The sequence below is a fragment of the Equus asinus genome, chromosome 8, assembly GCF_041296235.1.
Source record: "Equus asinus isolate D_3611 breed Donkey chromosome 8, EquAss-T2T_v2, whole genome shotgun sequence".
Classification (NCBI taxonomy): domain Eukaryota; kingdom Metazoa; phylum Chordata; class Mammalia; order Perissodactyla; family Equidae; genus Equus; species Equus asinus.
Window position 1 is genome coordinate 43,991,075 of NC_091797.1, and position 27,810 is coordinate 44,018,884.

Here is a 27,810-nt window from a genome sequence, read left to right on the forward strand (position 1 = left end):
GCAAGAGGATGGTGGAACTATTTATTTCACATCTAATCTGACATCATAGTAACTAACACTATGTGAGTGAAACTGTATCTGGTACATATCACAGTGGTGAGTGATGGGCTGAGTTGTACAAGCTGAGTGAACATACTTCATGATGGGAAAGGGTGATGGGCCTCAAGGAAACCTCATTAAGTGTGTCCTAATTGGTTTCAGGACCTACTGCTTCATCCTCATCAAAGAAACATTCTTAATAACCTGATCATCCTAAATGCACATCTAACTTGCCTCACAACATGTGGATACTCTGCCAAGTGTGGGCAACTGAACCCATAAGGAATAAGCTGAGGATTACCAATGCTCAACTGATAAACTGTGTGGAGCCCAGTACCCTTGTTGATCATAGACCCAGATATTAAACATACCCAGGTTTACAAGAGAAAGGAAGAAACTTGGGAGAATAATGACATCTAGAGTAGCTCAATCTCTGCTCATCTATGCTTTTCCCTGCTCCACTCCTTGGGCAGGAGCACTAGTACTTATTGATCAAGTGCTATGGTGAGAAGGATAGAGATCTTTAGGTATAAACAAGGAAAGGGTTAAATATCTCCTTTTCAATATAATTAGTGAACAACAATAGGTCGTGCCAAGAACAGTTCTTTCTAGAGAAGATGTTAGGTGGACAGGTTAGTCAAAGCATGACTCTAAGTTCTCAGGGCACACTTTCTCTTTCCTCTCATTCTGGTTTATCGGGTTTCTTTGCTGTGAGAGGTAAATGTATAAGGTTGAGGTTTGTGTGTGAACATAGGCAGGAAAGAGCAGAGAGACTCCTCAGCCAACTATTGTGTTATATGACAGTTATACAATCATAAACAGTTTAGTCCATCTCTACAAGAATTAAATAGAGATGGGAGAGGGTCCAGGACTGTGGAAATTATAAACGTTTATTTTCTCGAGGTTGGCTTTCACATACATTTCTTTTAGCCCTTTCTAGTCTGAGGAAGGGATGGTGGTAGGTCCTGTTTCATTCATTTGTGATCCTGAGTTTCGGGATAAATATCATCTCCGCTGAAGTTAAAAAAATGTGCAAAACTTTAGGATTCTCAGAATCCATTCAGCTAATTTCTAATTTTAAAGTGAAAAATTCCATATTGTGACACAGTAAAGCTGAAAACTATCTTTATACCCACCAGTAACCCAGTGTAGATATTGAAGTCCAGAGATATGAAATGATTTTATCAAGGTCACAGATTTATGATCATTGTGTAGACTCATCAAAGAGAGCTTGAAAATTTTAGGAAGCAACACAGCAAACGTTCCAGACCGGAGAGGACCCAAACACACTCTAACGTAATGAGATGTGTTTGTTTCTAGAGTGGTCACTTTTTTCTGGTCCAATATAATGTTTTTTACAGATTTATATTTGAACTTGTAAATTTCACCAGTCCATTGAAGGAGGTTCTGCATTGTCATCTCTAAACATATCATTCATAATGAGATTGCAACATATATGATGTCTTTTAGGTTTCAAAATATCTGGAAGTCAAGTTATAATCCAAAACTTCTTCTGACTTTTTTGATTCTAGTGTTCTCTGACGTTGGTTGTGGTGATCACCATGTCAGACTGGCGATTGCAGCAAACTTAGGTCTCTTGCTCCAAGCTCAGTAGAGAGGTTCTATTACTTAGAAAAACAGTGTTCAGGAACTCATTAAGTGAGGTACCTCGTGGGGACTGAAAACTTTTAATGAGCGTGGCAAAGTGGAGACCCAGGGAGTCTAGTTAAAAACTACCTAATTGGAAAAGTATGAAAGTTTATGTGGTTTCTTGGGACCAAAGGGCAAGGCACTAACTAGAGAAACATGGAAACTGTCATGATTAGCAAACTCAAAAGGACAAAGCTGTTGGTTACCTTGGTGACAGCTGACAGAGAAGGAAGTCTAATAGTGGTAAATAGACATCCGTCAAAATGATGTGGAAACCAGTTAACATATAATCATTTTATACTAATTAATACAATTAGTAGAGTATGTGCTAGGCCTGTTGTGACATTATGTTGTACAGGCCAAATCTGTCTGTTTAAAGTTAAAATCATATCACTACAAACTTACACACATTTGGAATTAAAAACACTTTTTCTGATGAATACAGGATATTTTACATAGAAAATGATCCAGTTATCAGCCTTATAGTTAGATTATAAAAATTCAATTATTCTATCAACTGACTTTACATTAGATTCCATTGTATTCATTAAGTCAGACTACGATCTTTTCCTTTTTAAAGATCACCAAGTAATCAACTCTATATAATTCTCATTTACTATTCAAATAATCTAATCAAGCTTCATTTAAGCACTAAATAAAGTAATAAATAAAATGATAATGCATAGTATATTTTATATATATTATATAAATAAAATATATTATAAATATATATCCTAGAATTCATTCATTCTTTTAAAAAATTGTTTTTAGTATTGTAAAATATTTTAATGATACATGGTACAAAATAAATGATATAATAAATATGCAGATATTTAACATAAAAGTTTATTAAATCTTAACTTTATTACTTTATTTCTTTTCCTATTTTTAACGAAAATAAATTCCAACTAGAGTTGATGCCCTCTATGTAACTCTCCATAATCATACTATTTACCTCTTATATTTTTGGCCATAAACAGAAGCTTGAATTTGTGGTTAATAATTCCCAGGAATGGTGTTATATTTTGATGAATATGTATATATTCATAAAAATTATATAATGACATTAGGAAGATGTTTATATTTGATACATAAGATATTATATTCTCCATATAGTTCTTCAGCTGGCATCATTCACACATTATGTTTTAAAACTTAACCTATGTTGATATAAATCAAATTCATTGATGTGAACTTTTAAACACTTGTATGATATCTCACTTCTATAAATACAACTTCAACTCATTTATCTGTGTCCCTATTGGTAGAAATTTTGGTTGATATGTGTTACATATCAATGAGTAAATAAGTATTGAATAAACAATGAATACTTATTTGCCTATCTCTATGTGGATAACTTGTCTTAGTAGTGAGGTTGAACATCTTTGATAAGTTTATTACCACTTGTGTTTCTCTTTCAGCACATTATCCTTTATATCTGTGGCATCTTTATCTGGTGTATCAGAATGCTATTTACTTTTATGCACAGTATTATGCTCACGTCTAGCAATAACACTGATTTTTCTGGAGACTTATGTTGACAATCAGATTACCTGCAAATAATGTTGATTCTATACCTTCCTTTTTAATTATTGTGATTTTTAATTTGTTTTCAGTTTTGTCTCTTTGCAATACTAGGATTTCCAGGGTAATGTTTGAATAGTAGTGGTCATTGTGGGGATTCTTGCTCATTCCTGATTTTAATTAGAATATTTTAAATGTTTCAGGATTAATTTTGAAATTTGTAATAAGATCTTTCTGGATGTCCCTCATTAGGTTAAGAAATTTTTTTAAAATTTTCAGATTGCTAAGGGCTTATATCATTGTAAGTGTTAAATTATGTGTTAAATTTAGTCGAATTTTTTTGCAACTATGATTGTGTTTTACTCAGTGAATTTGATAATATAACCCAATATATTTATAGGTATTTTCCTATTTATGAGATAAACCCCATTCAATTATGATACTGGCTATATGTGGATTTTATATGGTAAATTTGCTAATAAATTTATTTAAGATTATTGTTTCAAATTAATACATAATGTGATCTTCTATACTTTTAATTCTACTACTATAATTGCCCAGCTTTGATATCTCAATTATCCTAAATGATAAGTGAGTTAGGCAAAAGACTCTAGGTTATTGTTGGTTGGTTTCCCATTCTCTGAAATAGTTTGGTGTAAAAGGGATTATTTGTGCCTTAAAGATTTGTAATAACTCACCTATAAAATCCTATATGCTTGGAGTTTATTACACTTGCATACATGGATCATTTTAATTTCTGTAATAATCATTGTTTTATTCATGATCTTCTAATTCTCAAGTTGATGTTATGACTTTTGCTTCCCAGAAAATTATACTGTTTCCCTTAAAATTTCAAGCTTATTGGCAATATCTGTTTTCTGTTTTATTTTTCTATGAAATACATTTAAAGCCATTCCAGTATTAGTATAATTATTTCCCACAAGTGTTGAAACGTACTCGCATTGTTCCCATCTACAATTCTTATTTCTTTTTAACCCATGAGTTTTCTTGAAGTACATTCTAAAATTTCCAAACACGTGTAGTTTTATTACTTATGTTTTCGATTATTGTTTAATGTGATTTTAACTGCATGTCTAAGAAGATGGTTTCTGTGTTGTATTAGTTATTTCCCCCTAGAACACTTGTAAATACTCTGTCTCAGTTTTTCCATGACACTCCTTTCAAGGCATTCTCATTTTTGCCTTCAAATTGGGATCAATATTTACCATTTTTACTTCTATTTGGGATCAGTATTTGTACCCTGACTTCTCCTATCAAAATATAGTCCATCCCAAATGGCTTTACTCCTTTTGTAGCAAAGACTGGCAATTGGTTGATTAGATATTGAAAGCTTTGCTGTAGTATTCTATTTCTCTACTATTTACTTATTTGTTTGTTTGTATATTTGTTTTAACAACAAGAGTATATTTAATACTTTTTCAGGCTTGGGAATGGTAATTCTGCATTCAAACATTTCACAGAAAAGAGAGATCATAATTCTTAGTATTAAAGAAAATTCTTGAGATTGTATTTTTTTCAATCACTAACGTATTTTGTCTCAATAAAAAACATTTTTCATGCAATTACTCAAGTTGCAATTCAAATAATACAAAATTTACATCATTAAGTAAAATCTTTGGCCAGATTTGATTTTTGCTTCTTCTTTATTACATTTTGAGTTTTCATAAAGCTTTGCATATTGTTCAATTTTAGCACAATTTGTATTAATTTACCAAACATTTAAATAAAATACTACTTATTCTACACAAAGTCTTCAAGGAAGTAAAGAGGAGAGATCACTTTCCAACCCATTTTATGAGGCTATTACCCTGATAGCAAAACCACATAAAGTAAAAAATGAAAATTTACACCAATGTCCCACATGAACATAGACTCAAAAATCTTCAACAATTTATTTGTAAATCAAACCCAAAATAAATCAAGAGAATTATACACTATGACCACGTGGAATTTATTCCAGAAATTTAAGGACAGTTCCAATAAACAAAAATTAATCAGTTAAATCCACCACATAACAAGCTAAGGAAAAAATCACGATTATATCAACTAATGTCGAAAAGATTTTGACAAAATTCAACACTCATTCAAGACCAAAGAACGAAAAACAAACTGTCAGTGAACTAGAAATAGAAGTGAACTTACTCAACCGGATAAAGAGCACCTACAAAAGTTCTAACAGCCAACGTGATAATTAATGTAGAAAGACTGAGTGTTTTCCTCCAAAGATCAGAAACAAGGCTTTTGGAACCATTTGTATGTTTGAACACATGCAAATACAACTTTTATAAAAACATAACTGTAATAGATCAAGAGAATAGAGTACACAATTCAGAAAAAAATAAAAATAAATGGTGTTTAATAGATAAAATACGGCATGAATTTAGAGAAATTTTGGTGCTTGTTTGGCAGCTTGTATACTAAAACTGGAACAAGAAGGAGAAGATTAGCATGACCCCTGTGCAAAGATGACATGCAAACTCATAAAGCATTTCATAAATTTTTCAAATATACTTCAATTAAAAAAATGAGATATAGAGAAATCTTGGGTTAATGATTTTGAGGCAAATTACTGTCTTTTGGAAGAAAACAAAGTTAAATCCATTCATCACACCATACATTAAATATATTATGTAGTTATCATATATTATATATTAATATAAATATATTATATATTAAATATAAATGAACAAAGTAACTCACAGCTTAAATATGAAATAAAACTCTGAACTATTCTAAGAAGAAATATATTAATAATTTTATAAACTTGTGGCAGAGAGATAATCTGTGCACTCTCCCAAACCCACAAGCCATTATAAATTGGCAGATTTGACTCTGTGAGAGTTTAGAATTTCTATAGAGTCTAAGGATCCAAAAATGAGGAGGGAGGACAAATAACTAATTAGGAGAAATATCTGCAAACATGTAACAAAGATGAAAAATCAATTATATGACAGGAGGTCCCTCAACCAATAAAAAGACAAACATCTCAAAGGAAACTATGAGGTACTTATGAATAGAAAATCTCCACAGGACAATAAACTCCATGTAAACATAAAAACATGTATTTCTCTCCCTATGTGTTATGAAGTATAATTTAAAACACCTACTTGATCACCAAATTGTCAAAAATATGAAAAAATACTGATACTATCCAGTGTTGTTATGGGTGCAGAAATGGGCATTTTAACCTGTTGGGAGGATTGTATAAACTGGGTCAAACTGTTGGAGCATTATTAGACACTCTATAACATTTACAAATTTTTTATGACCTAGCAAAGTTCAGAATTCTTTTGAATAAAATTATTAGCATAGTGACTTAAAGATACTTTAATAACTTGTTTTATAGAAGGCTTTTTTCCTAAAAAAATAAAACAAAACCACTCTAATCAAAATGGCAACATCTAAATAACCTACTGTATTTCCATACAATTAATACCAGTGACACTATCCTAAATAATAAAAGAGCTCTATATGGTCATTGCCTCTGTAATTTTTTAAAAAGCTTTACAGCATATATTTAGTTTTTGGGGGAAATTCAATTTCCAAAATCACATATAGAACTTGAGTTCATTTAAAACATTTTTTAACTCAGAAACTATGAACTGATGGAAACATGAGCCCGGTTTTCACCTACCTTGGAAACCTGGAGAAGTGGGCCATTTAATCACTCAATAGTAATTTTACACCAGAGATTTCCCAAATAGAGACAATGTTTCTCACTTCAGTAACCTTGACCATGTTACACTAATCTACGTGGAATCATAGAACATATTGTGTTCATGAAGTTTTTATAAAATACAAAAATTAAGCAGAAGAAAAATCTCGCTCAAGCCTTACCACACAAGGCAACCAGAGTTGGTGTACTACCTAGTCTTTTGACAGCATCCTAATTATTGTTCTTAAATGTATGGTAGCTAGTACAACTCTAATTCTTATTTTCCATGGACAAGAGACTCTCCAGAGAGATCTTTCCTCTGAGTCCAGGGTTATGAATCTCAAAGTTGAGTTCATGACAGTGGCCTAAGGAGGTTGTAGCAAACACATATACTCAGGGAGTTCAAAAGATATAAATGTACCTCACGTGCCAGATACAAACTAACCCAGAGCCAAGATTCGCAGCTTTGCGCTTGGGTGAGTGAAGTAAAATTTAGGATTTGAAAAAAGGGGCCAAAAATAAAAATTAATTAAGGCAGCAAAAAATGGTGGTCAAGAACTTTTCGGAAAGCACCATTTGAGCATCAGAGGGAATCGAATGAGGAAGTATCAGAATTCATGAGTGAGAATGAAAACTTGAAGATAATCCACATGTGGGATGATGGCTGAAAGGGGGACTAAGCTTCCTTGAGTGTGACTGCAAAGCTCTTTTGTCTCATTTGGTACTGTTTTGGAGCTGCTCCAATATTGCTTACTCCATTAGGAGCTGCTGGGAAGGAGCCTTTAACTGCGTAAAATCACATGTGTGAGAGGGAATTCACAGCACGGATCTGGAGGCTGACTGCCTGGGTGCAAATCCTGGTTCTGTCATCTATTAGTTTTATGAATTTAGGCACTTTATTAACTTCACCATATCTCAGTTTCTTCTTCTATAAGGTTGAAAGAATAATCATACCTGCCTCATAATATTGTTCCAAGGATTGAATATTTATTACTCAATTTTCCTATAGCCTCATTATGGTTCTGATGACTTGGGTGAATTTTTTTTCTTGTTTGCTCTTAAGTGTTACGTAAGGAAAGTCTTTTCTCATCTTTTTTGTCTGCTGTCTCAATGTCATAAAAACTGTTTGAATATATAGACGATAAATCCATATCACTTTCTGGAAAGTCACTCTGGGAATAAAAGGGCGGCTACTTCCTGAGAAGATGGGCAAACATGAGGTTTACACTTGAAAAAGTGAGCTACTCGGAATTTTTAAATATCCTCAAAATCATGCATGCTGTTTTCTGTCAGGCTGTTACCATTTCCCCTTTTAAAACAATCTTTTATATTAATTTTTAAAATTTCAGTTTTATTTCTCAATGTAAAATCAATGCATGCTTGTTCCGAAGTCTGTCAAATGCTAAATGAATGAGTGAATGATGAACAGAAAAAAAGACAAAGGCATTCATACTTGAACAGAGAATATGAGAGCCCATTAATAACATTTTTGTGAATTTTCTTCTTGTCATTTTTGACAGAGAATTTTGCTGATTTAAAATAATAAAAAATTAAAAATAACATAAAGTAAAGTAGGAACAGTTTACACCCTTCTTTTAAAATTACATAAATACCTAAATATATTTTCCAAACTCTTTCAAAATATATTTTTTAAATATTCACAGACACAAGAGAGAAAATAAACAGGAAAAAGAGGAACAAGGTATGAGGATATGCATTATCACCCACGTGAGGGCACAACTATTGATTTGTTATTGCATTTTCTCAAAAATACATGACCGTCTACACACCCATTTCTCACAAAACCATACCCACACATGCACACAGAGGGAGTGTGCACACAGAACATTTTCATTGTACTGCAGGCTAGAGAAGAAATAATTTATATTTTATGTTTGCTTTGATAAAGGGCAAAGCACTTGTAGAAAAAGAGATAAGCCTATGTATAGATAACGCATACAGTATCAGATGTGGATGTGGACTGTGAGTGTGTGTGCATGTGTGTGTGTAAATAGCCCTCTAAGAAACTTACTTAGGAGAATGCAGTACCAGTTGAGTTTCAATGGGTTGCTGATGCTTCATATGTACATTTGAAAATGGATAGGATTTCAACAGGTAGAGATGGGCAGAAGATACTCCAGAAACTTAGAAAGTTGAGCAGCGTTACACAGACTAAAGATTTCAGAGCATGTCTGGTAAACATGGGAAATCTAGTATATCTGGAGTGTCAGAAATATGCTTATACAGGGGAACAAGAATGGAAATGTCTTGGCCCCAGACTTTAAACTCCAGTGTGGGTCACCAAACGATCACTCAGCTTTGGACAAGCAGTGTCCACTTGTTTATATTCTATTAAAAATTCAGAGCTATGAGAGAAGTGATTCAAATCACCAACATCCAAGTATTTAGATATTCATCCTAGAATTAACTGGGATGAGTTGAGTATATCAAATATGTTACTAATCAAAGAAATTCAACATATTTCTGTCAGAGTTTGTGAGAAGAACTGTGTAGACGAGGCGTATAACAAGTGTGAGTTTTATCAACAGAATGCAGTGAATTATTATAGAGTGTCATTAGGGTGAAGGGATTCAAAACAACAAAAGAGAAAAATCTTTGTTACTCAAGAACTTGGCCATGAGAGAGAAAGGGATAATGCATATGTGAAACAACTAAAAAAATGACTAAACATAGTAAATGTAATCATTTCAGTTAGTTAGATGCAATCCTAGCTTTCAAGCAGCATTGACATGCTTGAATAAGAGGATTTAAAAGAAAATTTTGGAAGGACTAACCCTCCTTAGAATATAGATTTTATTCTGAGAAAGGCTAATTAAAAAAGAGCCATGGAATTTAATACTTATTGGCTAACCAAGTATTGTTTTGAAATACTTTGGATCATGGGGAGCATCATCTGAGAGGAATAAGGAACAGCTTAAGAGTTAAGTCTATTCAGGTTTTTCTTATGTCTTTTTCTTATATCTCTAAGAAAGTGACTTGGCTTATTGCTAATTAAGAGTCTTTAGACTGAGTCATAGATAGCTATATGTTCTTATAATTTAGAAGTGATGTGTTTTGTAGAGTCATTGTGAACAATGTCTAGAGGAATTACCAACATTAAGATACTTTCATGGTCCTTATTTTAAGCTGTTTCCTAAAACACATACACCAAAACACATCACTGTAACATTAGGAAAGGATGTTTTATAAAATATCTTGGTTTCTTTGTTATGGTAACATAAATTAATATCACCTTTAGAGACTACTGACTCAGTATCTCAGAGAAATGTTTAAGTGCAGGTAAAATAAATGCAAGCAGAATAAGCCAAAGCATGAAAACAAACCTGTGAGTCCAGTTAGGCTGGTGGACCACCAATTTGAAACATCTAAATTGCTGTCTGGACTTCATATCTCTGTAAATGGGTCATTTAAACTGGAAATTGCTTTAACCATATGTAGCTCTTTCTTTTTGCAGTTTATAGACGACCTAAAGCAACATTACTTTTAATGATATTTACTTATTTTGAAATGCTGAATTCTCATAGAGTGTAGAATGGTTTGTATTCCACGGTGTCATTTTAAATGGTGAATTATACATCAAGAAAACTATGCTGGAACATATGTTGGTCTTTAAAGGTTTATTTCTCAGTCTAAAGCCATAGAGCCACAAACATTTAAATCTTCAAGCTTTCTGTATTGTATGGATTGGTTCAGGAAGTAACAAGATGTTCAGCTGTGGGAAGTTGTTGCTTTCAATGTAGATCCCAAAAACCTGAGTGAACATCCTTAAATTTATTGACTCACAAAACACTACTTTATTTATCTTCCTGCGTAAATTACTATGCCTTTACCAATAACCTGGTGGCAGAAGGAACAGAGAAAAATCCTTGAATGTTGTGACTGCAAATCACCAAGGAAAAAGGAAGAACATGCTAAAGAGCCAGTTCTCTCATCCTAATCTGCTGGACTTGACTTTTCTTTCCCTTTCTTCCTCTCTCACTATGTTTTGATGGGTTTTCGTTTCCCTTGTTGATAGATTTTTCAATGCTGTACTCTTTTTCCTCCAAATTTCCTTTTGTTCTTGTTCTTTCACCATTTCTCCGAAGTGCCCCATTCTCCCTCCTCACCCTTTCCCTCTTTCTCTCTTCTGTGGATCTTTCCTATCCTGGCGTTTTTCTATTGTACACACAGTCTCTGTCTCTTTCTCTTTACCTCTTTTCCTTCTTAGCATACTTATTATTTTTCTTCTAAGGCCACACGATACCTCTTTGTATTCCTCCATCTCCCTTTCGTTCACTATCACTTTAATGCCTCTTTGAGGTCACAAGTAATAATTGCTAAAGTAAGGAATTTTTAAACAAAAGTTCCAGAAGTTCGTCCTGCAATTCTGCAGTCCATGAAGTGTCAGAATTATTTCAATGGATAGTATCCTGAGAACTGCTTTTCTATTTCAAACTGGATCTGGTATCATGGGGAATGCCATTCTCTTTGTAGGTGATGCTCATATTTTCATTTTGAGGATCAAACAGAGGCCTACGTGCTCAATAATAAAGCACTGATTCTTGGTTCACATGTTACTGGTTTGTACTATAGGAAACTCGGAGGAAGCAGCAGCTTTGGGCTTTGGAACTCTTATGGATGATATTGTGTGTAAGACAAATGCTTATCTACACAGAGTGTCATGTGGCCTTCCCATCTGTTTGACAAGTCTTTTTAAGCATTCTGCACACCTTCACCATTTGTTCTGGTAGCTTCTACTGGGCAGCATTCAAAACCAAAAATCCATTGTGTATCCTTTACTCCTTTTTATTCATCTAGATATTTAATCTACTCATGTCTTCTAGCTTAATTATCTCAATTTCAGCCTTAAGGAATGGATCTCTGTTCAGAGACATTGTCAAATCTTGCCTTATTTGGGGAATGGATAACCTAATTAGGTGATTATTTTTCACATTCAAGCCCCTTCAAGATGTCTCCTTGCTGGGCTCTATGTGCTGGACTAGTGGATATATGATGATTCACCTCTACAGACATCATAAGCAAATATAGCACATTTAAAGACCAAGCACTCATCAAAATGAGTCTTGAGGTGAGAACAACTGAAAAGATCGTCATTTTGACTCTGTGTTTCATCTCTTTCTATGGGCTTGATATGATTGTTTCCTTTGGTCTAGGTTATTTTTAATAAAAAAACGAACCTGTGTTTTTGAGTGTTAAGAAGTTCATCTGGGTTGGCTTTGACTTATTAAGCCTGTGGTACTTCTCCGCAGTGACAACTACATCCAAAGATTTTGGATATTATCTTTAAGAAAAGTAGGAATCGATGACCAAGAAGACGAAGTTCAATAGTCATAACGATTCTGCAAAAAGAATCAATGCCATTCCAATGAGATATTGGTCAACCAATTAATTCAATAAAAAATTACAATCATCTCAATTAAACAACAACGAAATTTGATAGTGCTGCTATGTTTTATTGTCTCTAGAAAAATAAATTTTAATTCCATAAGCAGAAGAATAATATAACCCACTTTTAAAAATATTGAAATAATCTGAGTGAAAAAGTCAATCCCAAAAGTTTACAAGCCATATGACTTCATTTGTATAATATTCTTAAAATGACAAAATTACACAAATGGAAAACAACTTAGTTTTTCCAGGGGTAAGCATGGGAGAGTGAAGCAGGAGTGATTATAAAAGGCAACATGAGGGATCCTTGTGTTTATGAAGATTTTCTGTATCTTGAGCGTATCAATGTCAATATTCTGGTTGTATTATTGTACTGTAGTTTTAAGTACAGTGGTAAGATGTTACTTACTGCTGTAAGAAACATCTCTTTGTATGATTTCTTACAAGAACCTGTGAATCTACGATTATCTCAAAATAAAAAAGTTAATTTAGAAAATTGAAACATTATGTGACAACATGATAGCTATATAAATTGAGGACAAAAAAGAGGAATGTCTTACACCACCATGATACTGGCATCACCAAAGGAAAATCCAACCCAATTTTAAAAAGGGCCAACAATCTGAACAGACACCTCATCAAAGAGGATATACATATGGAATATTAGCATACGAAAAGACACTCCACATCATATGTCATTAGGGAATTGAAAGTTAAAACAACAATCAGATATCACTTCATACCTATTAAAATGGTTAAAATCCAAAATACTGACAACACCAAATGCTCATGAGGACAGGAAGCAATAAGAACTCTCATTCACTGCTGATGAGAATGCAAATTAGTAGAGACACTTTGGAAGATATTTTGGCAGTTCCTTACAAAACTAAATATATTGTTAACAAATGACACAGTCGTCCCACGTCTTGGAATTTACCAAAGTGAGTAAAAAACTTGCATCCACACAAAAACTGCACACAACTGTTTATAGCAGCTTTATTCATAATTGCCACTGCTTGGAAGCAGCTAAGATGGATAAGCAAACTGTGGTACATCTAGACAGTGGAATATTATTCAGTGCTAAAAGGAATGCAGGTATGAAACCATGAAAAGATATGGAGGCAACTTAAATGCATATTACTAAATGAAAGAAACCAGATTGGGCCAGCCCCATGAACTAGTGGTTAAGTTCAGCATACTCCACTTTGGCAGCTGGGGTTCAGTTCCCAGGAATGGACCTACACCACTTGTCTGTCAGTGGCCATGCTGTGGCAGTCACTGACATACAAAATGCTTTCCTCAGCAAAAAGAGGAAGATTGGCAATAGATATTAGTTCAGGGTGAAACTTCCTCAGAAACAAAAAGAAAGAAACCAGTCTGAAAAACCCATATATTGTGTAATCAAACTATACGACATTCTGGAAAAGGCAAAATTATGCAAACCATAAAACGATCAGTGGCTACAAGGGACTCTGACTCCTAGTGACACTGCGTACAGCAGAGCTAAACCCTGCATGGTCATTTCTGCACCATCCTCTCAGCTTCCAGCACTATATCAGACAATGCTCCACTAGTATTCAGACAGTTTTCATGGTCAATTTTTTTGGAAGTGGGTGGCCAGCTCCTTCCTCCTAGTCTGTCTTCGTCTGGAAGCTCCTCTGAAACCTGTTCACCATGGGTGTCCCTGCTGGTATTTGAAATACTGGTGGCATAGCTTTCAGTATCACAGCAACATGCAGCTGCTGCAGCATGACAACCAACAGAAGAGTGATGTGTTCCCTGACTTGGAAAGGAACCTGGGCTGTGGTGCTGAGAGCAGTGAATCTTAACCACAAGATCACCAGGTCTGGTGATTATGCATTTGCCAAAACTCATAGGACTGTACAACACGAAGAATGAACCCTAAGGTAAACTATGGGATTTAATTTAATAATCACATTTCAATGTTGGTTCATCAACTGTAACAAATGTATCCTACAAATGCAAGATGTTAAGAAGAGGAGAGACTGGGGTGGCCAGGGCCCATATGGGATGTCTGTGTGCTTTCTGCCCAATTTTTCTGTAAACCTAGAACTGCTCTAAAAAAATAAGGTTTAAGGCCAGCCCCAGTGGCCTAGTGGTTAAGTTCATTGTGCTTCACTTTGGTGGCCTGTGTTCAGTTCCTGGGTATGGACCTACACACTTGTCAGTGGCCATGCTGTGGTGGCAGTCCACATACAAAATAGAGGAAGATTGGCAATAGATGTTAGCTCAGGGCTAATCTTCCTCAGGAAAAAACAAAAAGAAAAAGAAGGTTTATTAAATAAAACATTAAAAGTTTAAAAAAGATAAATTCAAAAGACATATTAACAGGGACTGGCCTGGTGGCTCAGTGGTTAAGTGCATACTTTCCACTTCAGTGGCCCAGAGTTCATCAGTTTGGAACCTGGTATGGACACGGCACCGCTTGGCAAGCCATACTGTGGTAGGTGTCCCACATACAAAGTAGAGGAAGACGGGCACGGATGTTAGCTCAGGGCCAGTCCTCCTCAGCAAAAAGAGGAGGATTGGCAGCAGTTAGCTCAGGGCTAATCTTTCTCAAAAAAAAATATTAACAATAACATGTTTTAATGGATGTTGAAATACAATTTTTAAATTAAAAGAAAGATATTGATTTCACTTACAAAGACCGACATAACTAAATGTCAACAAATTAAGTGCCCACATGATTTTGTCCTCAGCTTTCAACTCCTTTGTGAATAAGTGGTATTTATGTTATACTTTATATGATGAGTGAAAGGCCTTGAAGATGTTGTGTCCTTGTTCTTTATTTCCTCCTTACATATCCACTATCCATTTTTGTAATTCCCTTAAACCAACACTTTCCTTTATCTGATGAAGGAGAATCACACAATTTTTTAAAACTTATGTTTGTGAACTATTGATTTCCCTTATAGCTCCCTCAGAAAATCCTGTGCATAACTCATTCAATTTATCTGTACAAGGTTAATACCTGAAAATAAGACTGAAAACTATCAAGCAAGCTAAAGCATAACTAACCTAATTCACCATTGGTACTTAAGCCTCTTTCAGAAGTTAAATCAGCCAATGGCTAACCCAATATCCTCCATTGGAGCTACACGCAGCCAGTGCAAGGTCAAACACTACATATATATAAAACAAACAAGCAAGAAGATAAATCTCCCCTATCTTTCTTACTGAAATGTTCTCAAGTGTTCTCTGGGGTGCATTCTCACTTGCCATAGAAAGATAAATAAAGCTAACCTTGCTTAAATATAAGTGCGTTCCTGCCAGTCTTTGGATGGTGGCATTTTGCACTCAATGTAATATTCTATAAGTAGACTCATGAAACTTTTGGGAAAAAATAGGAGAACATATTTGGGACCTAGATCTAGGCTAAGAGTTCATCAACCTGACACCAAAGACAATATCCATAAAAGAGAAAATTGATAAATATGCCATGTCTCATGGAAAGCAGTCTGGACTCTGAATCCAGGGGTCCAATGGGACCTGACCATCTCTAGTACTTATCAAACTTCTGAGGTCACCAAAAACAAGGAAAATGTGAGAAACTGTCATAGATAAGAAGAGCCTAAAGAGACATGCCAACTAAATGTACTGTGGTATCTGGCTTGGATCCTGGAACATAAAAAGGACATTTGGTAAAAACTAGGGAAATCTAAATAAACTACATATTTTAGTTAATAATAACGTATCAACATTGGTTCATTAATTTTACCAAATGACCATACTAATGTGATGTGTTAACAATAAGAGAAATTGATAGAAAAAGAAATAAAAGGCATCCAAATTATAAAGGAAGTGGTAAAATTATCTCTGTTCACACATGACATAATCCTACATGTAGAAAATCTCAAAGAATCCAAAATAAAGCTACTAGATCTATTAAATGAATTCAGCTAAGGTGCAGGGTACATGGTCAACAATCAAAAATCAGTTATGTTTCTATATATCAGCAAAAAAAAATCAGAAAATGAAATTTAAATAGAAATTTCATTTACAAGAGTGTCTAAAAGAATAAAATACTTAGGAATAAACTTAACCAAGGGAAAAAAAACTTGTACACTAAAAACTATAAAACATTGCTGAAAGAAATTAGAAAAGAACTAAATAATTGGAAAGGCACCTCATATTCATGGATAGAAAGACAACATTATTAGGATGTCAATACTACGTAAACTGATCTACAGATTCAAAGCAATCCCTATCAAAATTCCAAATGCTTTTTTTTTCAGAAATGGAAAAGCCTATCCTCAAGTACATATGGGGTCCCAAACAGCAAAATCAATCTTGAGAAAGAAGTGTAAACTTGGAAGACTCTTATTTCTTGACTTCAAAACTTATCATAAATGTACAGTAATTAAAATGGTATAGTATTGGCATAAGAACAGACATATAGATCAATGGAATAGAATAAACAGTTCATAAATAAGCCCTCACATACATGGCCAGTTGATTTTCAACAGGGTGACAAGAACATTCAATGGAGAAAAGGCAGTCTTTTCAAAAACTGGTGCTACAAAAACTGGATATCCACCTGCAAAAGATAAAAGTTGCACCCTCATATTAATATCATAAACAAAAATAAACTCAAAATGAATAAAAGACCTAAACTTAAGAGCTAAAATTGTAAAAACTTTCAGAAGAAACATTGGGGCAAAACTTCATGACGTTGGATTTGGCAACAATTTCATGGATATGACACCAAAAACACAGGCTGAACAGAAGAAAAAATAGATAACTCATAATTTATCAAAATTAATAACTTTCCTGCATCAAAGGACACTATAATAGAAAAGAAAAAGACTTACAACTGGGATAGATATTTGCAAGTTAAATATCTGATAATAGATTGACATCTAATACACATAAAGAGGTCCTACAACTCTACACCAAATAACCAAACAACTCAATTAAAATATGGGCAACAGAGTGTGACATGAGCAATATGGTGGATAAGAGGTCTCCAGCTTGCATTCTGACACACAAACAACAATCCGGCAGCGATCCACAGACAAAGGGGTCTTTGTGGGAACTTTGGGATCTAGGTATGATGCTGTAAATTATGACATAAAAACACAAAATGTATGTGTGGGTAATAAAATTATAGAGTTTTGGTATTCAATCAAAGTTAAGTTATCATATTAAAATGGACTGTTATAATCATAAGATATTTTATGTATTCTCCTGGTAACCACAAAACAAAAGGCTCTAGTAATTGCACAAACAATAAACAGAGAGGAAGCAAAGTATACCACTATAGAAAATCATCAAATCATAAAAGAGGAAGAGAAGAAGAAAGTAACAAGTAGCTACAAAACACTAAGCAAAATAGCAATAGTAAACCTAACCCTTCAATAATTACTTAAATGTAAGTGGATTAAATTCTCCAATCAAAGGACATGGAGTTGTTGAATGGGTTAAAAACACAAGACAACTGTATGCTGCCTACAAAAGACTCACTTTAGCATCAAGGACAAAAATAGGCTGAAAGTGAAAGGATAGAAAAACAATTCCATGCAAGTGGAGACCAAAAGAAGGCATATATAGCCATACTTACATCAGGTGAAATAACTTTAAGTCTAAAACTACAACAAGAGACAAAATAGGTCATTATATAATGACAAACGTAGCAATTCATCAAGGGGATATAAGAATTGTAAATATATATGCATCCCACATTGTAGCATATACATTTAAAAAACAAATATTGAGATCTGAGGGAAGACATAGACAGGAATACAATAATAGTAGGGGACTTTGGTGGCCCACTTTCAACAAAGGGTGAGTCATTCAGGCAAAAAATCTATAGGGAAACATTGGACTTAAAGTACGTTAGACCAGTTGGACCTAACAGGCAGATACAGAACATTCTATCCGACAGTACCAGAATACGTGTTCTTCTCAAGTGCACAAGAAACAGTCTCCAGATAAATCATTGTTAGACCACAAAACAAATCTTAAGATGTAATAAGATTAAAATTGTACAAGTATCTTTTCTGAACACAATGATAAAAAGCTAGAAAATAAAAAACTGCAGGAAAACTGGAAAATTCACCATTAGTGGAAATTACACAATCACTTCTGAACAACTAATGAGCCAAAGAAGAAATCAAAAGGAATCAAAAAACTATCTTGATACAAACAAATGAAAATGCAAAATATCAAAATTTATGAATACAGCAAAAGCAGTACTAAGAAGGAAATTTATAGTGGTAAATGCCTATATTAAGAAAAAAGAAAGACCTCAAATAAACAACCTAACTATATATCTGAAGGAATTAGAAAAACAAAAACTAACTAAACCCAAAGTTATCCAAAGAAAGGTAATAACAAAGATCAGATGAGAAACAATTAATTAGAGACTCAAGAAACAATAGAAATGGTCACCAAAACTCAGAGTTAGTTTTTTAAAAGATAAAAAAATTGACAAACTTTTAGCTAGACTAAGAAAAAAAGTAAAGATGCAAAGAAGTAAAATCAGAAAAGAAAAGAAGCTTAAAACTGATACCACAGAAATACAAAGGACCATAAGAGAATACTGTGAAGAATTATATGCCAACAAATTGGATAAACTAGAAGAATTAGATAAATTCCTAAAAAGAATTTCAACCTATCAAACTGAATCATGAAGAAATAGAAAATATGAACAAACCAATAACAAGTAAGGAGATTGAGGGGTCAGCCTAGTGGCACAGTGGTTAAGTTCAAGTGCTGCACTTTGGCAGCCTGGGGTTCACTGGTTCAGATCCCAGGCATGGGCCTATGCACCACTTATCAAGCCAGGCTGTGGCCGGCATCCCACATATAAAATAGAGGAAGATGGGCACAGATATTGTCTCAGGGCCAATCTTCCTCAGCAAAAAGGATGAGGCTTGGTGGTGGATATTAGTTCAGAGCTAATCATCCTCCTCAAAAAAAAAGATGGGATCAGCCCCGTGGCCCAGTGGTTAAGTTCCTGTGCTCTGCTTCGGTGGCCCAGGGTTTCAGTAGTTCAGATACTGGGTATAGACCTAGCACCACTCATCAAGCCATGCTAAGATGGTATCCCACAGAAAAGAACTAGAAGGACCTACAACTAGAATATACAACTACGTACTGGGGGGCTTTGGGGAGAAGAAAAAAAAAAAGTAAAAAGATTGAATCAGTAATAAAAAGTCCCTGAAAAAGAAAAGCACAGGACCAGATGGCTTCACTGGTAAATTCTACCACACATTTAAAGAAGAATTAACACCAATTCTTCTCTAATTCTTCCAAAAAATTTAAGAGGAGGTATCACTTCCAAACTCATTTTGCAAGGCCAACATTATGCTGATAACAAAGCCAGAGAGGAACACTAACAAGCAAAGAAAATTACAGGCAGATATCCCTGATGACTGTACATGCAAAAATCCTCAATAAAGCTCTAGCAAACCAAATTCAACAGCACATTAAAAGGATCATAGACCATGATCAAGTGGGCTTTATCCTTAGGATGGTGCAACATACCCAAACTAATGAATGTTATATACAACATAAACAGAATAAAGGATAAAATCATATGATCATCTCAAGAGATACAGAAAAGGCATTTGACAAAATACTACATCCTTTCATGATAAAAACTCTCAACAAATTAGGTATAGAAGGAGTGTATTTCAACATAATAAAGAGCATACATGACAAGCCTACAGCTAACATCATATTCAACCTTGAAAAGCTGAAAGCTATTCTTTTAAGATTGGGAAGAAGACAAGGATGCCCATTCTCACCACTTCAGTTCAACACAAGACTGGAAGACTTAGCCAGAGCAATTTGACAAGAAAAAGAAATAAAAGGAATCCAAATCAGAAAGGAAAACGTAAAATCATATCTGTTTCCAGACGACATGATCTTACATTTGAAAATCCCTAAAGACTCCACCAAAAAATTGTTAGAATAAATGAATTCAATAAAGTTGTAGGATGCAAAGTCTCCATTCAAAAATCAGTTGTGTTTTGGGCTGGCCCCGTGGCCGAGTGGTTAAGTTCGCGCGCTCCGCTGCAGGCGGCCCAGTGTTTCGTCGGTTCGAATCCTGGGCGCGGACATGGCACTGCTCGTCAGACCACGCTGAGGCAGCGTCCCACATGCCACAACTAGAGGAACCCACAACGAAGAATACACAACTATGTACCGGGGGGCTTTGGGGAGAAAAAGGAAAAAAAAAAAAATAAAATCTTTAAAAAAAAAAAATAAAAAAAAAAAAAAAAAAAAAAAATCAGTTGTGTTTCTATATACTACCAATGAATAATCTAAAAAAGAAATTAAGAAAATAAATCCATTTGCATTTGTATCAAAAAGAATAAATACTTAGGAATAAATATAACTAAGGAGGTGAAAGATGTATACACTGAATACTATAAGACATTGATGAAAGAAATTGAAGACTTGAATAAATGGAAAGATATCCTACGTTCATTGATTGGAAGAATTAATATTGTTTAAATGTTCATACTGCCCAAAGTGATCTACAGTTGAAATGCAATCCTTGTCAAAATTGCAATGGCATTTTTCACAGAAATAGAAACAGCAATCCTAAAATTTGTATGGAATCACAAAAGGACCAAATGGCTCAGCCATCTTAAAGAAGAAGAATAAAGGTGAAGGCATCATACTTCCTGATTTCAAATTATATTATACAGATACAGTAACCAAAACAGTATGGCACTGGCATAAAAACAGACATATAAACCAATGGAAAAGAATGATATTTTAGAAATAATTCCATGCATTTACTTTCAATTGACCATCAAGGATATTAAAACAAATTATGGAAAAACAATAGTCTCTTCAATAAATGGTGTTGGGAAAACTGGATATTCAAATGGAAAAGAATGAAAGTGGACCCTTATGTCACACCATATACAAAAATCAACTCAAAAATGGATTTAAGACTTAAACTGAAGAGCTGAAACTGTAGAACTAGTTGAAGAAAGCATAGGAGAAACTCTTCTTGGCATTGGTCTTGGCAATGATTTTTGGATATGACAAAAAACACAGGAAACAAGAGTAAAAACAGAGAAGTGAGCATGCATCAAACTAAAAACTTCTTCACAGCAAAGGAAACAATGAACAGAATGAAGAGACAATATATGTAATGGGCAAACATATTTACAACCATACATCACATAAGAGGTTAATATCCAAACTATGTGAGGAACTCAAACAACAGCAAAAAACAAAAGCAAAAAGCCAAACAAATAACCCCATTAAAAAATGGACAAAGGACCTGAAGAGACATTTCTCCAAAGAAGACATACAAATGCCAACAAGTTTATGAAAAGGTGCTCAATATCACTTGAATCATGAGAGAAATGCAAATGAAAACCACCATGACTGTATTAATAATACTCTATTGTATACTTGAAATTTATTAAGATAGAAGATCTTGAGCATTCCCACCAGAAAGAGAGAGAAATACTGCATGCAAGCTGATGGATATGCCCACTCCATCTTCCAGCCAACAGTTTTGTGTCAAATCCTTACTTTAAGTCTCTGACTTTCTCTTCTAGGACCACACGTTAAGGTCCAGTCTTAAAGGGTTCTGGTGATTTTATCAGGCCCACCTGGAAAATTTTCCTGTCTTAAACTCAATGCATATTTGACTTTAATTGCATTAAAATGCCTTGACAGCAACACCTAGATTAGTATCTGATTGAATAACTGGGAGAAGGTGTGTGTAAACCAGAGCCAGGCATCTTGGTGACCATTTTAAAATTCCGCCTACCCCATACTTAAACTGACTTGATGCCATAGACATTGGGTCATTTTGGGTTTATCTTGTTTGGTGCTCTCTGTGCTTCCTCTACTTGGGTGTCTCTTTCCTTCCTTAAGTTAGGAAAGGTTTCAGCTATATTTCTTCAAATAGATTCTCTGCCCCTTTGTCTTTCTCTTCTCCTTCTTGGACACCTATAATACGTATGTTAGTATGCTTGGTGTTGTCCCAGAGTTCCCGTAGACTATTCTCATTTATTTTAATTCTTTTTTATTTTATCTGTTCAGCTTAGGTGATTCCATCTAGTCTTTCATCTAGCTCGCTGATCCATTCTTCTGTATCAACTCTGCTATTCAGTCCCTCTGGTGAATTTTTCATTTCCAGTATTGTATTCTTCATTTCTGGTTGGTTATTTTTTATATTTTCCAACTCTTTGTTGACGTTCTCACTGTGTTCATCCATTCTTCTCACAAGATCAATGTGAATCCTTATGAATTTTTGCTTGAGCTCCTTGTCAGGTAGGTTGTTTATTTCTGTTTCATTTAGTTCGTTTTCTGGGGTTTTGTCCTGTTCACTTACACAGAATGTATTCCTTTTCCTCCTCATTTTGCTTCTTCCTCTGTGCTTATATCTATGTATTATGTGGGTCAGCTACATCTTCTGATCGTGGAGAGGTGGCCTTATATAATAGATGCCTTTTGAGGCCCCACAGTGTGATTCCCTCATGTTACAAGTTCCAAATGTTGCAAGAGTAACTGCTGTGCAGGCTACATATGTCCTTCTGTTGTGTCAGGGTTGCTCTTCCTGCAGGTCCCCAGGGAGGCTTGGCTGTCTCGCTAGCTGGCTGGTTGTAATTTTCACCTTCTTGTGGCTGCTATGGAAACTTCAGTCACTTTAAAGGGTTTGTGGAGCCCCAGCACAGTTGGCTACAAGGTTTAATAGCACATTCCTGTTGCAGTTTTCCTGTTAAGTGAGTAGACCCCAAGCATGGCTGGTTTCTAGGCTCAGGGACATACAATTGCTGTAGGCCTCTGGCCTGCATGGCTGTTGTCAGCTCTCTCAGGATTGCAGCTGAATGGGCTAGCCCCAGTCACTGGAGCACCGAATTTTTTCAGGCTTTGGAAGGTGGGACTGATTCTCTATGTGGCTGTTTGAGAAGTACAAGTCTTCTGCCACTGAAAAGTCCCACAGCCCACAGGGCCATACACACAGTCAGTCCTGCCCCATGCACACATCCCAAGCCCCTGAAGCAGAGTCAGTCACCCCAATGCAGAGGTCCCACACACTCCACCAACAACCCACATGCTCCACCTGCTCCTCATGCATGCCCTGCTCCACCAAGGCAAACCCACTCACTTGGCTTCATAGGATCCAGGCACCCAGCCCATGCAGGCCCACAAGTTTCCCAAGGGCTTGCTGTTGCAAGGGTAGGCTGCCTTCCCCAGCTGAGCTGAATTAAATTTGTGCTCTCATGGATGGGGCAGACCCTGGGCTAATATGCCAGAGTAAGCACTCCAATGGCATCTGTCAGGGTCTGTGTCATTATGCCTGTACTATGTCACAATAATGACTGCCACCAATGTCTCAGTCCCTGGAGAAGTCTCACCTCACTGAAGTGTACCCAGAGCCTATCAGATGAGTCTCTTTACACCAAAGGACTGTGCACATTTCTTTCTGGTGATCTTAGGTAGCTTTCCAGAATGAGTGAATTTGTGCGTGGGCCCTTTATGAACTGGCTTTTTTTCCCTTATGTCCAATAGCTTTTCTCGAGGTTGTTAGTAGCCAGCAAAGTCAGATATTGTGAGATTCATCTTGGTTGTGCTGAGTCCACAGGATGCTTACAGTGGTAACATTCCATGGCTCAGGCCCCCAACTCCTCCAGGGAAGGCTGCATAACTTAGGATTGTTCCTGGCTGGTCATGAAGAACCATGGCTTGCAAAGGTGGTTTTTTGTCTCTCCATAAAGGAATTTCTGCCTCTTTCTCCTCAGTCAGGACTGTCCCTTGTTGCAGGGATTCTTTTTATCCAGTTTTCAGTAGTCTCTCAGAGGTAATTGTTCCCAGAGTAGTTGTAAATTGGTTGTGTCTGTAGGAGGAGGTGAGTTCAACTATGCCATCATCTTGACACCTCCTGGAAAGGCATTTAATATTTCCTCACTAACTCTGGTGGTAGTACCTTTTTATTGTGCATATCCTTGGTAAAATTGGAGATACTCCTTCTATCCCTAGTGTGCTTAGAACTTTTCTTAATTAATTGCTTAATTTATTTATTTTTGAAGATGATTAGCCCTGAATTCACATCTGGTGCCAACCCTCCTCTTTTTGCTAAGGAAGATAGGCCCTGAGCTAACATCCATGCCCATCTTCCTCTACTTTATATGTGAGACGCCTGCTACAGCATGGCTTGATAACTGGTGCATAGGTCCATGCCAGGGATCTGAACTGACAAACCCCCAGCCACTACAATGGAACAGGCAAACTTAACTGCTGTGTCACCAGGCTGGCTCCTGCTTAGACCTTTTATTCATGTGTATGCATGTTGAATTTTATCAGATGCTATTTAAGCGTGAATTGAAAAATATCTATGGTGTTTTCCTTTTTTTTCTTTTAATATGGTGAATTGCATTGATTGAGTTTACCAAGGTAACTAAAGTTGATTTGCATTCCTGAGATTAATCCCACTGGAGAACAATTTATTATCCTTTTTCTATATGGCTCAAGTCAATTCTCCAATATTGTGTTTAAGAATTTGTGGGATGTGCTTAGTAAAAAGCATGCAGGAGTGACATCAGCATCATGACAGAGTGAGTTGTTCCCTTTGTCTCTCCCCTTGAAGTTACAATGAAACAGACATCCATTAACCAAAATAGCACAACAGGACACCTGAGAGATCCACGCAGCTATTCATCTGAAGGTGGCTAGTCTGGACTCATGGAAAGCAGTGGAACTAGGGTAGTGGCTCCCTCTCCTTCCCTGGTGGCAGCTCCCCACACAGTAGCCAGCATGACTGTGAGTGGAGGCAGGAGCAGTCTGGCTCACACATGAATGCTTGTAGAACAGTGGTAGCCTGACCTGTGGGAGTGCCCACCATGTGTGGGCATCTCTGCCTGCACAAATGCCCCCTGCCCAATGGTGGTGGTTCAGCTTGTGCTAATGCTCCCCATAGAGTGCAGCTTGGCTTGCATGAAGGTGTCGTGGCAATGGCTCCACCTTCTGAGGATGGTAAGAAGGTACCCCTCCTGAGTGGCTGGGACCTGGCCCAAGCAAACATGGTGTGGCTGACCTGCACAACTATGAATATATTGGTCAGGAACACAAAAAACAGCCCCTGCCTTACCCCCAATGGTGGTAGGGGGAATCTACAACCAGAAGCAACAGGAACCACAGCAGAACTGCTGACCCAGTAACCAGTGGCAGCAACCCTGACACCAGCTCCACTAGCAGTGGGGTCTGTATACAAGTCCCTGGCTTCCCAACACTCTGCCACTGACAGTGACACCGTTGAACCCAGCACCCCTGCCAGTGGTACAACTGTGGCCCCAAGACAACCCAAGAACAGTGGTACTGGAGGTGCATGGGACAGCAGCATCTGAGCCCACAGAGAGCCAGTGGAGGAACACAAGATCCAGGTGACCTGAACCAGAGTGACCAAAAATGTACCCAGATACGAAAAGATGATTACTACCACAAAAGCAGTGGTAGAGTTTCACAATGGTAAAAGGGACTTTTCACCAAGAGCATATAACACAAATATACGCACCTAACACAGAAAGCACCAATGTATATAAAGCAGCTATTAAGAGACCTAAAGAAAGAAATTGACAGCAACACAATAATAGTAGGGGACCTCAACACCTCACTTACATCAATAGATAGATCACAGAGACAGAAATTCAAAAAGGAAACAGTGGCCTTAAATGAAACACTAGACCAGATGGACTTAATAGATGTATATAGAACATTCCATCCAAACACAGAAGAATACACATTCTTCTCAAGTATGTATGGAACATTCTCAAAGATAGATCATATGATGGGAAACAAGGCAAGCCCTAATAAATTTAAGAAGATTGAAATCATATCAAACATCTTTTCTGACCACAATGCTATGAAACTAGAAATTAACTGCAAGAAAAAGCTAGGAAAGTCACAAGCATGTGGAAACTAAACAACATGCTACTGAACAACCATTGGATCAATGAATAAGTCAAACAAGAAATCAAAAAACCTGAAACAAAAATGAAAATGCATCATACTAACTCTTATGGGATGCAGCAAAAGCAATATTAAGAGGGAAATCCATATCAATACAGGCCTACTTCAACAAACAAGAAAAATCTCAAATAAGTAATCTTAAATGACACCTAAAAGAACAAGAAAAGCTGAGCAAACGAAGTCCAAAGTCACTAGAAGGAGGGAAATAATAAAAATTAGAGCAGAAATCAATGAAATAGAGACTAAAAAAATAATAGAAAGGGTCAACGAAACTAAAACCTTGTTCTTTGAGAAGATAAAATCTGACAAAGCCTTAAACATACTCACAAAATAAAAGAGAAGACCTAAATAAATAAAATTAGAAATGAAAGAGGAGAAATTACAATGGATACCATAAAATTACAAAGGATTATAAGAGAATATTGTGAAAAGTTATATGCCAACAAATTGGATAATCTAGAAGAAATGGATAAATTCTTAGACTCATGCAACCTCCCAAAAACTTAATCGAGAGTAAATAGAGGAGCTGAACAGACCAATCACAAGTAAAGAGATTGAAACAGTAATCAGAAACCTCCCACAAAACAAAAGGCCAGGACCAAATGGCTTCTCTGGAGAATTCTACCATACATTCAAAGAAAGTTTAATACCTATCCTTCTCAAATTATTCTAAAAAACTGAAGAGAACAGGATGCTTCCTAACTCATTCTATGAGGCCAACATTACCCTGATACCAAAACCAGAAAAGGACAACACAAAAAAGGAAAATTATAGGCCAATATCACTGATGAACATGGATGTAAAAGTCCTCAACAAAATATTAGCCAATCAAATACAACAGTATGGTAAAAGAACCATACAGTATGATCAAGTGGGATTTATTCCAGGGATGCAGGGATGGCTCTAATTCTGTAAGTCAATAATTGTGATACACCACATTAACAAAATGAGGAATAAAAATCACATGATCATCTCAATAGATGCTGAGAAAGCATTTGAAAAATCCAACATCCATTTATGATAAAAAAAAACTCTCAATAAAATTGGTATAGGAGGAAAGTACTTCAACATAATAAAGGCCATATATGAGAAACCCACAGCCAACATCATACTTAATGGTGGAAAACTGAAAGCCATTCCTCTGAGAACAAGAACAAGACAAGGGCACCAACTCTTGCCACGCTCATTCAACATAGTACTGGAGGTTTTGACCAGAGCAATTAGGCAAGAAAAAGAAATAAAATTGATCCAAATTTAAAAGGAAGAAATAAAACTCTCACTGTTTGTGGATGACATGATTCTATATATAGAAAACCCTAAAGAACCCACCATAAAGCTATTAGAAATAATCAACAACTACAGCAAAGTTGCAGCTCACAAAATCAACATAAAAAATCAATGGCACTAATAACAAACTAACACAAAGAGAAGTCAAGAACACAATAAATTTACAATTGCAACAAAAAAGAACAAAATTTCAAGGAATAAATTTTGCCAAAAAAGTGAAAGACCTATATAGTGAAAATTATAAGACATTATTGAAA

General features: G+C 35.7%; 1 non-coding gene across 1 annotated transcript; it reads left to right on the forward strand.

Annotated features, from left to right (window-relative positions):
* Positions 1 to 5,628: 5,628 nt before the first annotated feature.
* On the forward strand, positions 5,629 to 5,734 carry LOC123288489 (U6 spliceosomal RNA). The gene has a single exon (XR_006532188.1). It is a non-coding gene; the product is annotated as a U6 spliceosomal RNA (small nuclear RNA).
* The last annotated feature ends 22,076 nt before the right edge of the window (positions 5,735 to 27,810 follow it).